The following is a 13,989-nucleotide window of genomic DNA, read 5'->3' on the forward strand; positions in this document are numbered from 1 at the left end:
GCTAAACAAAAGCATTACAACGTATAATGAGTAGAATAAAGTAGAATTTGACTCCTGATTGGACATCTGTTTCGAGTTAGCATGTTCTCCCCATGCATGCGTTTGGTTTTCCGGGCACTCCAGTTTTCTCCCACTGACTCAAAATAAGCATAATAAGCCAATTGGCAACTTTAAAGTGTCATAGCTTTGTGTGTGGATGGTTATTAGTTTTATTTGTCTCTGTGTGACTCTGTGCTGGATGGCAACCCATCCAGGGTGTACCCTGTTTTTTTTTTTTTACCCAGTACACACTGTCTTATAGGAACCAGCTTCCCAGGACCCTGATCAAGCCGGTGAAGTTATGGTTCGTGGTGAGGGGATTCTGTCGTTTTCCATGTAACTTTCCATTCTTTCAGCTTCCTAAGTGGCAGGGTGGTGCCTAACCAGCAGCAGGTGTTTTCCACCCTGCTGATGAGGACCGGGGTATTTAAGGCTGATATAATGGTTTTCTCGCCAATGGAACATTAGGCTCTACTAGTTAGTTTGTCAGTAATCTTGCTTCAAGTGAAAAACGCTAACCTTACAGCTCTTATGTTCTTAGCCCTGGTTCTTTTGTGCGCCTCCTCCTGTCATGGTTCTCTCTTGCCAGTAAGCCTCTAAACCCAGAATCGTGCCTCGCTTCTTGAGTCTCCTCGTGTAACTCCTGTGACAAGATACAGCAGACTTGAGTCAGTCCTGCCACTCTCACTTACTTGCTACTCAATGACTCTTCCTCCAAAATCTTGGTCCTGGAATCCCCTGTCCTCTTCTTCATGCCTGCAATACAAAAATAAACTTCAAAACAAATTACCTTGAGAACTCAGTGACCAAAGAACTTGAAGGATAATACTCAGTCTCCATCTCCCAATGATCCTCCCAACGTTGCCTGTAAATAAAACTTACCTTTGTATATTTGACTCTAGAGTCTCTAATTCTGTGTTGCAACGCTGCGTGTTTTTATTTGCTGCAATAATGATACTGTATGTGGAAGGAAGCAAGGACCCAGGAATGCAGACTCACACCAGGTGCTCAGTTAAAACTTAAAAGGTTTTCCATCCATCCATCCATCATCTTTACCCGTTTATTCCATTTTGGGTCACGGGGGTCGCTGGTGCCCATGTCCAACAGTCACTGTGCGAGGGGCGGGGTACACCCTGGACGGGTCGCAAGTCCATCACAGGGCCACATAGAGACAAACGACACAAACAACCATTCACTCTCTCACTCACACCTAGGGAAAATTTAGAGTTACCAATCAGCCTAACATGCATGTTTTTGGTCTGTGGGAGGAAACCGGAGCACCCGGAGAAAACCCACGCATGCACGGAGAGAACATGCAAACTCCTCCCAGAAAGGCCCCTGGACTGGGGTTTGAACCAGGGACCTTCTCGCTGAGAGGCAGCAGCTCTACCAGTTGCGCCACCGTGCTGCCCACCTTAAAAGGTTTTAATAAATGCAAAACAAAAATATAGTGTGGCAGCAAATTAATACAAAGAAGTAAGTTCAAGGAGCCTGGGAGGAGAACCAGACAGGGCATGACTGTAAACAATTCCAGACTGAAGGTCAAGTGAAAACTGAGGCACCCTATGGACATGGACTGATGAGTAGTGTGGAGACACCTGAGCAAAACAACTGAACAGGTGAGTGGGCGGGGCAGCAGCTGAGGGACAGAAACTGATTGAGGGGAATAAACTGGTGGCACAGGGAGACAGAGTAAATGGGATACAGTGATCCCTCACCTATCGCAGAGGTTATGTTCCAGAGACCCCCGCAGTAGGTGAACATACGACAAGTAGCCGCGTTCTATTTATTTTCAGCGGGAGGGTTCAGCATGAGGGAAGAGGTGGCATGAGCGCTGCTATTAGATGCATGCAGCGCGCTAGCTAAAAAGCTATCTTAGCTCTACGTCAGTGCCGATATGGGGGTGGTTCAACGTGCAGTTTGCTTGTATAAATGTAGGGGAAACACTGTATATACGGTATATTTAAGGCTTTATAAACCCTTCCCACACTCTTATTAACCTTTCCCACGCTTATAAACACTTCATATGCTCTTAAACACTTTGGCAATTGTGATTAAGATGATGATGAGTCCAGGCAGAATGGAGTGGATGGAGAAAAGTATCAGGAGTTATTTGTGACAAAAGGGTGTCAGCAAAGGTCAAAGGAAAAGCTTACAGGACAGTTGTGAGACCAGCTATGTTGTATGGTCTCGAGATTGAGACATGGACATAAATACAGTAGAAAGAATTGGAAGTGGCAGAAATGAAGATGTTGAGGTTCTCCTTAGAAGTGACAAGGATGGATAAGATTAGGAATGAGATCATCAGAGGTACAGCACAGGCTGAACAACTGGGAGATAAAGACTGAGATGGATTGGACATGTCCAGAGGAGGGACAGTGGGTATATTGGTAGAAGGCTGTTGGAAATGCAGCTGCCAGGAAAAAGACAAAGATGAGATATACGGATGCAGTTAGAGAGGACAAGGAGGTAGTTGGAGTGAGGACAGAGGGAGCTGGAGAATGATGACTCGCTGTGGAGACCCCTGAAGAGAGAAAAGCTAAAAGAAGAAGAAGATGATGATGACGATGAGAAATATACAGTAGTTCACAGCATGTACAGTACACACAATATAAAAGGGTTTAAAAAGCTTCCAGTAGAGTGAAGCCACGAAAAGTGAACCGCATTATAGTGAGGGACTACTGTAAATATGAGTATCACTGAAGATGGATCCACAAAAGAGCTACCAAAAACTAACCAAAACCTAGATTTTGATGTAAGTGAATGGAAGAATGGATGGGTCTTGTTTGCAACAAAATTCAAATTACAGGTATACCTTTTTTTTTTTTTTTTTAGTGTTTTTTATTTGCTTTAATTTTGAGATGCTTACGTCTATTGATCATCTTGCTTCTTATGACAACCTAGCATCACTTTGTGCCAAATCTGCATATTTTTTCAATAAAATGCATTGGATTTTGTACTGACAGCCGAACTTTACAAGTCCAATATTCCAATTTCATGCTTTGATACAGTCATTGATAATAATGTTAGCTTTGCCTTTCCAAATTTCAAACCTCCCACTGAACTTAATCAAGACGTGACAATGACCCCACTGCATGAAGAACTTCAGCATGCTCTTTTGTGAAAGGCAGACTATCAAAAACAATAACGTGTTTATTAAAAACTGATGAGACTGACACGAGTTTACTTGATTTGCAAAAAGTCATAACTCTGTCTCTCAATTTAGAGCACATTAATATCTTATTTCATGCTTTTTTCTGCCTGTTCCAGTGGGCTGCTTTGTCCTTTCACATATTTGTGTTTTCATCCTGGGCATATTCTTATTCATAATAGGCAATTTTGTTTTGACAGCTATTTCTATGTAAAGTGTGGTGGTGGTGGGAGGAGAAGGGGGGGTGCCTTGTCACTGCTTCTGTACTTTGCTGTTTGCTGAAACAGCCTTTTTTTTTCCTCCCTCACCCCTCACCATCTCACAATAGTCCAAAACATCCTCTCAGTGGATTAAATGTTATAGCAATACATTCTCGGAGATGTAACGTCAGGAAATAGAAAACGAGAGTTACCGTATAAAATACTTTGGCAGCTGACTCGGATTCAATCGACTGTATTTCCTCTCGCATCATGTCATCTCTACATGTTTAGTTGATTTTCAATCTGCATGTACCAGTAAACACAAACCAAATCAACATATTCTCTCGCTGTTAATCAGTTTTGTTTGTGATATGTATGATGGCACAACACTGGAAGTCTTACTCGCTCTGCGTAATGCTCAGCATGCATTACACTCAGTGGTTGGGAGCTTTTACTCCCAGTGCAAAAATGCACCAAATTGGGGAATAATTTGGCCCTGCGGAGCTGCAGCGAGTCTGTCAGTAGGTCTGAGTCAATCAGCCACTGAGTGAAGAGTTACATCAGACAGCTGACAGAGTAGATGTAGACAAAAAGTAAGAAAATTGGTCCATAAAGATTAGATGTGAAACTCTCAGCTGTAGACTTGGACATGGAGGCTGGGTGTGGAGATATCTTAGTTTATGAGTAGTAGTGGATGAAGGAAACGTCTAAAATGTAGGTCTAATCCCTGGATTGTTGTAGTAGGTTTTTGTTTGTGTAGCATGGAGATGTGTTTCCCCTGACTATGACCTTTGACCCTTAGGTTGTCAGACTCACCATGAACTGTTTTCTTTAAAGTTACTTTTGACTTGACATTCACCGTCTTTGGACTCAGTCAGCTACGTTCACTCTTTTTTTCTTTTATGCTTTTAAGAAAGAAAAAGAAAATCATGAATGAAGTTTGTTTTGTCTGATTATGACAGGTGTGAACATGTACAATAGTAAATGTGTGAATGTTTATGAAGCATTCACAAAACTGTGACCCGTTTTTCTTTCGTACGTTTTTCGGCGCGATTCTCATGCCGCAGTTTTCAAACGTTCAGCTCTTTCGGGACAATCCTACTATGACTTTTGATATTGGTGCAACTTTTAGCTTTTTGTAATATTTAGCCACTTTGCCGCTTTTTTTCTCCGAACATGAATTGAGTTAAATTTTACATCCTTTGAAACTTTAGATCTGTCAGGATCTGCCAACTGGTGTGTTTGAACCCACATGCAGGAGGATGAAGACAGACTCAGAAATAAAGATGAACCAAATGTATTCACATGACAAGGCAGCTTACTTACTAATACTGAGGACAGGCAGACGGGACGGGAGGCAGACACCACAAAGGACAAGCTGGACATTTTTCCATACAACTGTTTTATGAAACATGGTTTCATAAAACTCTGTCATGACCGTAGGGGTTTTGTGCTTTATTTTGCACGTTGAGTGTTCTATTGTTATCCTTCATTTATGTCTTTTATGTTTTCATTTAGATATTTTCTTGTTTCGTTGTTTTTCTTGTTTCCTCCTTGTGTTTTTGAGCAGTAACCCTTACCTTCAGTTAATCATTTATACCTGTTCTTCGTCTGTTTATTAGTCTCACCTGCACTCTATTAATAATCACTTCTCCCAGCATAATTAAATTTTCAGTTCACATTTCCTCATTTCATGGGACTGATGGACCTGTTGGTTCTACTTCATGTTGCTCTGTGGCCATGTTTTGTTTTTGCAATGCATTCCTGTTTTGGGTTATTTTTCAAATTGTCAGCTTTTCTGTTCTTTTTTTTAATTATTATTCAAGTGTCAGCTTGTCACATGTTGACTCTTAAGTCTGCATCTTCAGTCCTAATCAACACTTCACTATGACACAAAGTAATCATTGCATGTACATGTACAACTAATTGGAATCAACCCAATTGAAAATGGCTGCCAAATCTGAGTGGCCTTAGTAAATGTACAATTGGCTACATCAGTTCATTTTACATAAACTGGACTAAAATTTAGTGTGGGGGTAGCTGACAGGCATCATTAATATATGCTCCAATCACTAATAGATGAGGCAAGATGTTCTTTAACTTCACTATAAAGTGCAACAGGTGATATACACTTTTGTCAAAGGATGTGAACATTTTTCATTTTCATCAATCCAACATTTTTCAGTCAGGTCATCTGGACGGTTTCTTTTTTTTTTTTTTTTTGTGCTGAAATGTTTCACCTTCAGTCCGGAAGGCTTCATCAGTCAAGGAAACGCACAACACAAAACTGATTCTTCCTCCAACAGCTTACTCCAAAGTGGAACAAACCAGTTCTGCTTGTGATAAGATGGTCTCTTTGGTACACCCCCTCCTCCATTGCCGGCCCTCTTCCTTGTTGACAGTCTTGTCAAACTGGTTGAAAACAACAAAGTCCATGCTCAATAATCCAGGTATACAATCCAACATTTTTCAGTCAGGTCATCTGGGCAGTTTCTTTTTTTGTGCTGAAACGTTTTACCTTCGGTCCGGAAGGCTTCATCAGTCAAGGAAACGCACAACAAAACTGATTCTTCCCCCAACAGCTTACTCCAAAGTGGAACAAACCAGTTCTGCTTGTGATAAGATGGTCTCTGTCCAGATGACCTGACTGAAAAATGTTGGATTGTATACCTGGATTATTGAGCATGGACTTTGTCTTTTTCAACAATGTTCAGTCAGGTCATCTGGACGGTTTCTTTTTTTGCTGAGACATTTCATCCTTCATCCAAAGGACTTATTCAGTCCGAGGAGACAAACAAACTTGACCTGAATGAACGTTGTTGGATTTGTACTAGATTATTGAGCATGAGCTTTGGTGGTTTTGGCATGGCTGCCTTAGAGGAGTTGACGGAGGGAGAGGGCGGGCCCCAGAAACCATCTTATCACCAGCAAACTGTTTTTTTTTTTTTCACACTATGGAAGTTGGTGCTTGTGGGACTCCAGTTTGTTTGTGTCTTCTCAGACTGAAGGAGTCCTTTTGTATGAAGGACAAAACATCTCAGCAAAAAACAAAACCGTCCAGATGACCTGACTGAACATTGTTGTATTTGTACTTGGATTATTGAGCAAGAACTTTGGTATTTTGCCTATTCATATTTACTTCATAGATAAATATGTAAAGTGTCAGAATCGTCCTTTATAACATTCTAACAGAGTTGCTCAGTCCTCTCTAAATCTAACGTGCACTCATATTTTGATCATTACGGTACTATAACATAGACGACAAATGAGGTGCGGGACAGTAAACAGTCATGAAATCCCAACTAACTACAAACAACATAATCTTTCTAATCAGTGGTAAACAAACAAAACGAAAGCATACTAAAAATAACATAGTTTGAAGTAGGTGAAGTGTTAAGTGTTCTTTAATTATATTTTCCAATCATGCAATCCATCATTGTTTCCTGTCAACTTTGTTGGTGATCAGATAGACGTCCTTAGAGATAACCGAACAGATGGCAGCTCTCTTAAGCTGCAAACAACCTTCGACTGAGGACAACAAATCCACAGGAGAGGCAGAGTAAAAAAAGTGATGTCCAATGTAAAGAGGATTATCCAGCCTCTGGCACACAGTTTGCTTGTCACTGAAATTTTGCCATAACTACATTTGTGTTAAATTTGCAAAGGAACAGTGCGTCAGAAGTGCATTTAATAAGTGAGGTATCTTTTTTTTTTTTTGTCGAGTTCCATCCCAAAAGTCGGCTCTAACCATTTTAGGTGTAAAAGAAGAAGAAAAACTAACAATTGACAGACACATTTATTTCCTATTTAGCGAGAGTTTACCGATTTGTCTTTCTTCCCAGGATGCACCAAGGGTGGCTGTGGCTGAGTGGTTAGAGCTGTCGTCCTCCATTGCAAGAGTTGGGGGTTTGAATCCACCAGCAGTCGCATGTTGAAGTGTCCCTGGGCAAGACACTGAATCCCTTGTTGCCTCCGATGTGTGTCCCATCGGTGTATAAATGTGATAAAGCTCTGATTAGTCTCATTAGAATGATTTGTTCAATTAGCTTTGTAGAGATTTAGTAAAGTGCTGTATGAATGGGTAAATGAGGACACAGATTGTAGTGTAAAGCGCTTTGAGTATCTCGATAAGATAGAAAAGTGCTATATAAGTACAGTCCATTTAGCAAGCAGTCATTTATGAGTCGTATAAAAAGTTAAAATGAGAGAGAAAACTGTCATGGCTTTGTCTTGCATGAACAAAATTAACATACCAGTGCAGCTAAAGCTCTCTGACTAACCTATTCTATGTGCTGTTTATAAGCCAAACGGTCAAAGCTGTTACGAACAACCTGAAGATATAGCAAGGATTTGCACATGGCCAAATAGCCCCCAGAAAAGTGTATGTGTTATGTTAATCTAGTCAAAAATATGCGGCATGTTCATTTAACTATATACTTCTATCTTTAAAAAGGAAAATGGGGAAATGACACTGAGATGCTTCTATCTGTGGCTGTAATAATATATTGTCATGAGATGGGAGACTGCAATGAAGCCAAGATTTAACATGTCTGCTGGCTTCCTTAGATAGAGAACTTTACTAATAGGCTTTTCTATGTATGTGAATGTTCCTGTAAAGTGCCCTGAGACGACGACGTCGTGATTTTGGCGCTACATAAATAAACTGATTTGAATTGAACTATGCGACAATTTGGGGGTAGTGTTGTCAAACGTTCCTAAAACTCGGGAATTGCTTTCTAATTGACCTGCATGGCCCATTTTACATCAGTACACAATTACATGTTCAATCAATATTCAATATTAACACAATCCATATTTTTGAGTTGCCTTTAATGCAGCTCTCATTGAAAAATAAAAATAGGATGACCAGCTTGCTGACTTTCATCAATTTATGACTAAATGAAAAAAAAATCTCTTTTACCAACGTTGTTAACTCAATAAAGAACCACAAACTCACGGCAGGTGAAGATATTTAACTGACTTTCACTTGGAAGGGTACAAACGGACAACGTATAACCATACAGTGTCACAGAATAAAGCACCAAATGTATGCTTCTGTGGACTTAACATCATTTAACACACAATCATTTCGGTGGGTGTTATCCACATCTTGCTTTCCTTATCTGTGGATGAAGTCATCAGAGGGAGTCAAGAAGGTGCTGCTCAGTACAATGTGTTCCAACAGGTGTCTGTCCGAGTCGGCCTCTAGGCAAAGATAATGAAATTATAATAATTAGCAGAGCAGGATGTTCTCCAGCACAATATAAAAACATTCAGAAGCGTTTCCCCTGCCAATATACAAGCAGGGTACCTCGCCCCGTCAATAAAGCTGCGTGCCCCGCCTACTGAACCGCACTGCACCCCCCATCAGCACTGACGTATGGCTAAGCTAGCATCGCGCATTACATGTAATTACACGCATTACAGGCTTCCTGTGCGATCCAGAATCGACTTCAAGATTCTCCTCCTGACATATAAGTGCCTAAATGGCCTCGCACCCCTCTACCTCTCCGAGCTCCTGGAACCATATGTTCCGTCTCGGGCCCTGAGATCATCGGACCAGCTTCTTTTGGTCGTTCCAAAATCACGCCTGAAGCTCCGAGGGGATCGAGCTTTTTCAGTCAGAGGTCCCAACCTGTGGAACAACCTGCCCCTCAACATCAGGCAGGCCTCCTCCCTCCTGATGTTCAAATCCCTCCTTAAAACGCACCTGTTTGCTCTGGCGTTTAATACTGTGTGAGTTAGTTTATTTTGTTCTGTGTTACCTCATTTTAAATTCTGTTGTTTTATGATTGACGTTTATTTTTACTGCTTGTTTTTCCTTAGTGTGATCATTAGTGTGTGTTATTGCTCCAGTAATTTTAATTCTGTATGATGTTTTTGTTTTGCTACATTTCTGTTAAGCACTTTGATAACAGTTTATCTGTTTTAAATTGTGCTCTACAAATAAAGATGACTTGACTTGACTTGACTTGACATGCATGCTAGCTAAAAAGCTAAAGGCAGTGCTCACAGCGCCTCTTCCCCCACACTGAACACCCCGCCTCCACATGAAAACTGTTGGTACAAACAGTGCGCAGCTCAGACGTGCCCCCCCAACAACAAAAATTACAGACGAGATGAGCGCCCTGCCATGGAAGATGTTGAGGTTCTCCTTAGGAGTGACAAGGATGGATAAGATTAGGAATGAGATTATCAGAGGTACAGCACAGGCTGAACAACTGGGAGACAAAGTTAGAGGCCAGATTGAGACGGTTTGGACATGTCCAGAGGAGGGACAGTGGGTATGTTTTGTAGAAGATGTCAGAAATGCAGGAAAACGACAAAGAGGATATAAAAGCGCACATGGACTTAGTTTTCTCACATTAGCGCATACTATCAAATTAGTAGCATAATAAGTACATTGAAAAACAAGCCCATTGTTAACGGGACCAGTAGAAAATCTCTTCTACGTGTTTCAGCCCAATGGTTGGTGTCGTAAAGAGCTCCGATTGCTGTCTTTGTGAGAACTTATTGGTCTAAATAACAAATGTAGCTTTTCAGTTGAGTACAGCCGAATTGTGCTACACCATCTGTGCTGAGAACACAGTCTCTGCTGTGTGATTTACACGTGACACTGACGCTGCAAATAATACAAGTCTTAAAAGGGCTCTACTGAAGATTGGATCAAATTCTGAAGCATTCAGACTAAAGAACAAAGAGGCGTCTTTTAAAATGAACTGTTTTTGTCATGAAGACAAGTGGGAAAATAAAGTGAACCTAAATAATACAGTAATTTTGCTGAGGGACTTGAATGTTTGACGTTTTCCTGATGAGTGTTTGTATGAACTGGAATTGAACAGGAGATGCACTGTGTATAAGTTAAGAAGATTTTGTTGCTGTTCTTGTTTTACTTGTTCAAAGTGGCACAGGGTATGGATTCTATTGAGCGGTGGGAGCAATTTTATCCATCACTAGGCATTATGAGTCGGTGTGTAGGGTTGGGGATACACACACATGGTGGTGGCCATCCTTGGATTTTAAAATGTCAACACATTTTTCAATAGAGACCTTTCTTAAGCGTAGATTCAGAAAACTAAAATGGAAGTTGATCCCCCTCACTGGATTATTGAGCATGAACTTTGTTGGTTTTGAACCAGTTTGAAATGACTGTCGACGAGGAAGAGGGCCGGCAACGGAGGAGGGGGCGTGCCAAAGAAACCATCTTATCACCAACATAACTGGTTTGTTCCACTTTGGAGTAAGCTGTTGGGGGAAGAATCAGTTTTGTGTTGTGTGTTTCCTTGACTGATGAAGCCTTCTGGATGGAAGGTGAAACATTTCAGAACAAAAAAATAAATAAAACTGTCCAGATGACCCGACTGAAAATTGTTGGATTGTATACCTGGATTATTGAGCATGGACTTTGTTGGTTTTGAACCAGTTTGACATGACTGTCAACGAGGAAGAGGGCCAGCACCGGAGGAGGGGGCGTGCCAAAGAGACCATCTTATCATCAACATAACTGGTTTGTTCCACTTTGGAGTAAGCTGTGGGGGGAAGAATCAGTTTTGTGTTGTGTGTTTCCTTGACTGATGAAGCCTTCTGGATGGAAGGTGAAAGGTTTCAGCACAAAAAAAAAGAAACTGTCCAGATGACCTGACTGAAAATTGTTGGATTGTGTACCTGGATTATTGAGCATGGACTCTGTTGGTCCCCTTCACTTATTTTTCAAGTTACAAGATGGATGTGCAGAGGGTATTTCCAATTCCCCTCCATTCTGCGATGGGAAATCGAGGAAGAATTGCAAATAACAGAAAAATGAAATGTAAAGTCTTTTAGCGGTCTTTAATGAACATTAGCTAAGTCATCCCCAACACACACAGAGAGCTAACAAATCACATGAAACACAATTTATTGCTTCAAGGAATTCTACACCTTGAATTTAAACTTTTGATTCTCATCATACTTAGTTCTTGTAGATGCAATGGTTTCCATTGAGCTTCAAATTCAGTTTTAGCCTTTCGTCGAGCTGCTCAACCATATGGGTGCTCAGCAGGCAGCTGGTTTCAGTCTAAATGCTCTGATAAATCGACAGAGCTCAGCCTGCTTAGCATCACGCACAAACACACCCAACTCATTTTAATGACAAATGTTGCATTCTGGTTCTCTGAGGTGCAGAAAACGCGGGTGGAAAAAAAAAAATTGTTGCCGTTTGCAAACAAACGTGCCATTATCTGTTTATACCATTTGTCTGTGTTGTGTTCACGACATACCGCAGGTTAAGGAAGTACAAAAACACATTCCAATGGTCTGACAACTTGTAGATAATGTGTTCAGTTTGTGCCAAAATGCCAAAATAAAAAAAGAGCTGGCTTTCTCATAAATCCCATTTACACAGAAAAGCAGTGCACAAGTTGTTGAAATAAGAACAAAGGTCTTCAAAACACAGCGTTTATAACATTTACTTCACATCATCATCCATATATCCTAAATTGTCCTTCGGTATTTGTGTTGCACTCGTTTTTTGGTCTCCGGTTTGCGTTATAGTTCATCAGCACTGCTTGTCTCTGTAGCGAATACGAAAACCCTTCAGCCCATTTGCTATTAAGTGAATGTCAACTTGGTCCCAAAAAAAATATACACTTTTGTGCAGCCATTCAGCCAGGCTAGATTCCATCTGCGCATTAATTTTTCATACTGGGCTTTTCTGGTTTTGTTTGTCGTCTTGTTTATTTTTGAGATGGGAAAAAGCAAGTGCAGTCTTGCTAATCTACCCACCCGCCCCACTCCCACCCCCTTCCTCTTGCCATTCACTGTGTGGTTTCAATTATACATGTGCTTCTTGTCTGTGAAAGTATGACGTTTGACTGTGCAGAAAGCACTAAGTGACTGTTTGCATGAAGCGTGGTTAAGAGTCTGAGAGCAGACCGCTGCTGACGAAGCGTTTAAGAGAAGCCATGTTTCAATCCACGAATTAGAGAAGGTAAGCTGTGTACTCCAAACATGTATTAATAATAATATCCAGAAAAAAAGGCAAATGTTTAATATATGAGAAGATTATTGAGTCAGTCCACATGATTCAGTGAGACTAACCTTTTATAAGTAAAGGTTGAATGAAAAAAAAAATTAAGGATCAAATCCATGCTCAGTAATCCAGGTAAAAAAAAAATCCAACAATGTTAAATCAGGTCCTCTAGACGGTTTCTTTTTGTTGAAACAACTTTCATCCAAAAGATTTCATCAGTCCGAAGAGCCACAACAAGCTCAGTCCCACGAGCAGCACACTCATCTACTGGTCCAACCAGTTTGATGGTGATAAGATGGTTTCTAGAGTCCGACCTCTCCCCTGTCGACTCCTCTGAGGCAGCCATAGCCAAAGTGGTTCAAAACATCAAGATGGGAGTAATCCATTGTAATTTTGTTGGATTTTTTTTTAACCTGGATTATTGAGCATGAACTTTGATGTTTTGAACCACTTTGGCTATGCCATTATGTTAAACAAATAATATAATACTTGTTCACAACCCTTCCACGAAATCCTTCAGAAAATCTGAACTGCCTCACATTTAAGCTGTTGAGGGTTTGGATTGCGACTACAGCATATATTTATTTATTTATTTAACCGTTGTTCTTTTTTCTTTCATTCAACCTTTATTTATACAGGTTAATCCCATTGAGCCTTGGGGACTTATTTACAAGAGAGACCGGATTTCTTTAACAAAGAGTGATAACGGTGGACAACGACAACAATAGACATTCATAAAAAAATACACCTTTTTTTTTTTTTTTTTTTTACAAATTAAAATAAGATGGCAACCAAAAGGATAGTCAAAAGGAAAAAGTAGCAAAAAAAAACAAAACGGCTAGATTATAGATGGATGGATGGATGGATATAACTAGATTATTAAACCAAGCAAATCTCATTGGGACCACATCTCTCCTTTGACATGGTCTGATACTTGGTGTTGCGTTGCTGTGTGAGATAGTAGCTGTTGTTCCAGAATCAGCATGAATGTTTAAAGTGAGATGAAACTAGCATTCCCTAAAACAAAATGCACGCCAAAGTTTGTAATAAAGATCTTGTGCAACCAGTTAGAGCTCAGAGTATGTAATGGGGAATACTCTCAGCCGCTCACACTAAACTCTAGGTCAATGTCTGTGAAATTACCTGAGTTGTAGCCATTTATGGGTTTGCCAGGCTTAATTAACTGTGGTGGCCATCTTGAATTGGGCTGGATCAGTAAATTAGTTGTACGTGTACATCCACTAATTATTAGTTTTATTAAGAACCCACGGTGACACTGGTGTCATGGCCCTTTTTAAAATTGAGAAAAGTTTATTAAGATTTACCATTGACTTTAATCTCATGAAGTCCCTAAGTGACATCTACAAAACATCCTGATTCAGTCATGTGACTAGTGAGGGACTCTGGCATTTCCAAAGTCTTGGTGCACCTGAGCAGCTAATGTGACCACCAAGCTAATTTGAGAAACTTTTTCTTTTACCAAAGGTGAGTTTCCACTGGTTCAATTATGCTAATTCTTAGATATGTCATAGCTCATATATAACCTGGTTTGATAGCATTTCTAAAACAATTTGATAAATAATAGGTTTGTC

Source organism: Nematolebias whitei, chromosome 1 (assembly GCF_014905685.2).
Source record: "Nematolebias whitei isolate Nwh7 chromosome 1, NemWhi1, whole genome shotgun sequence".
NCBI classification, from domain to species: domain Eukaryota; kingdom Metazoa; phylum Chordata; class Actinopteri; order Cyprinodontiformes; family Rivulidae; genus Nematolebias; species Nematolebias whitei.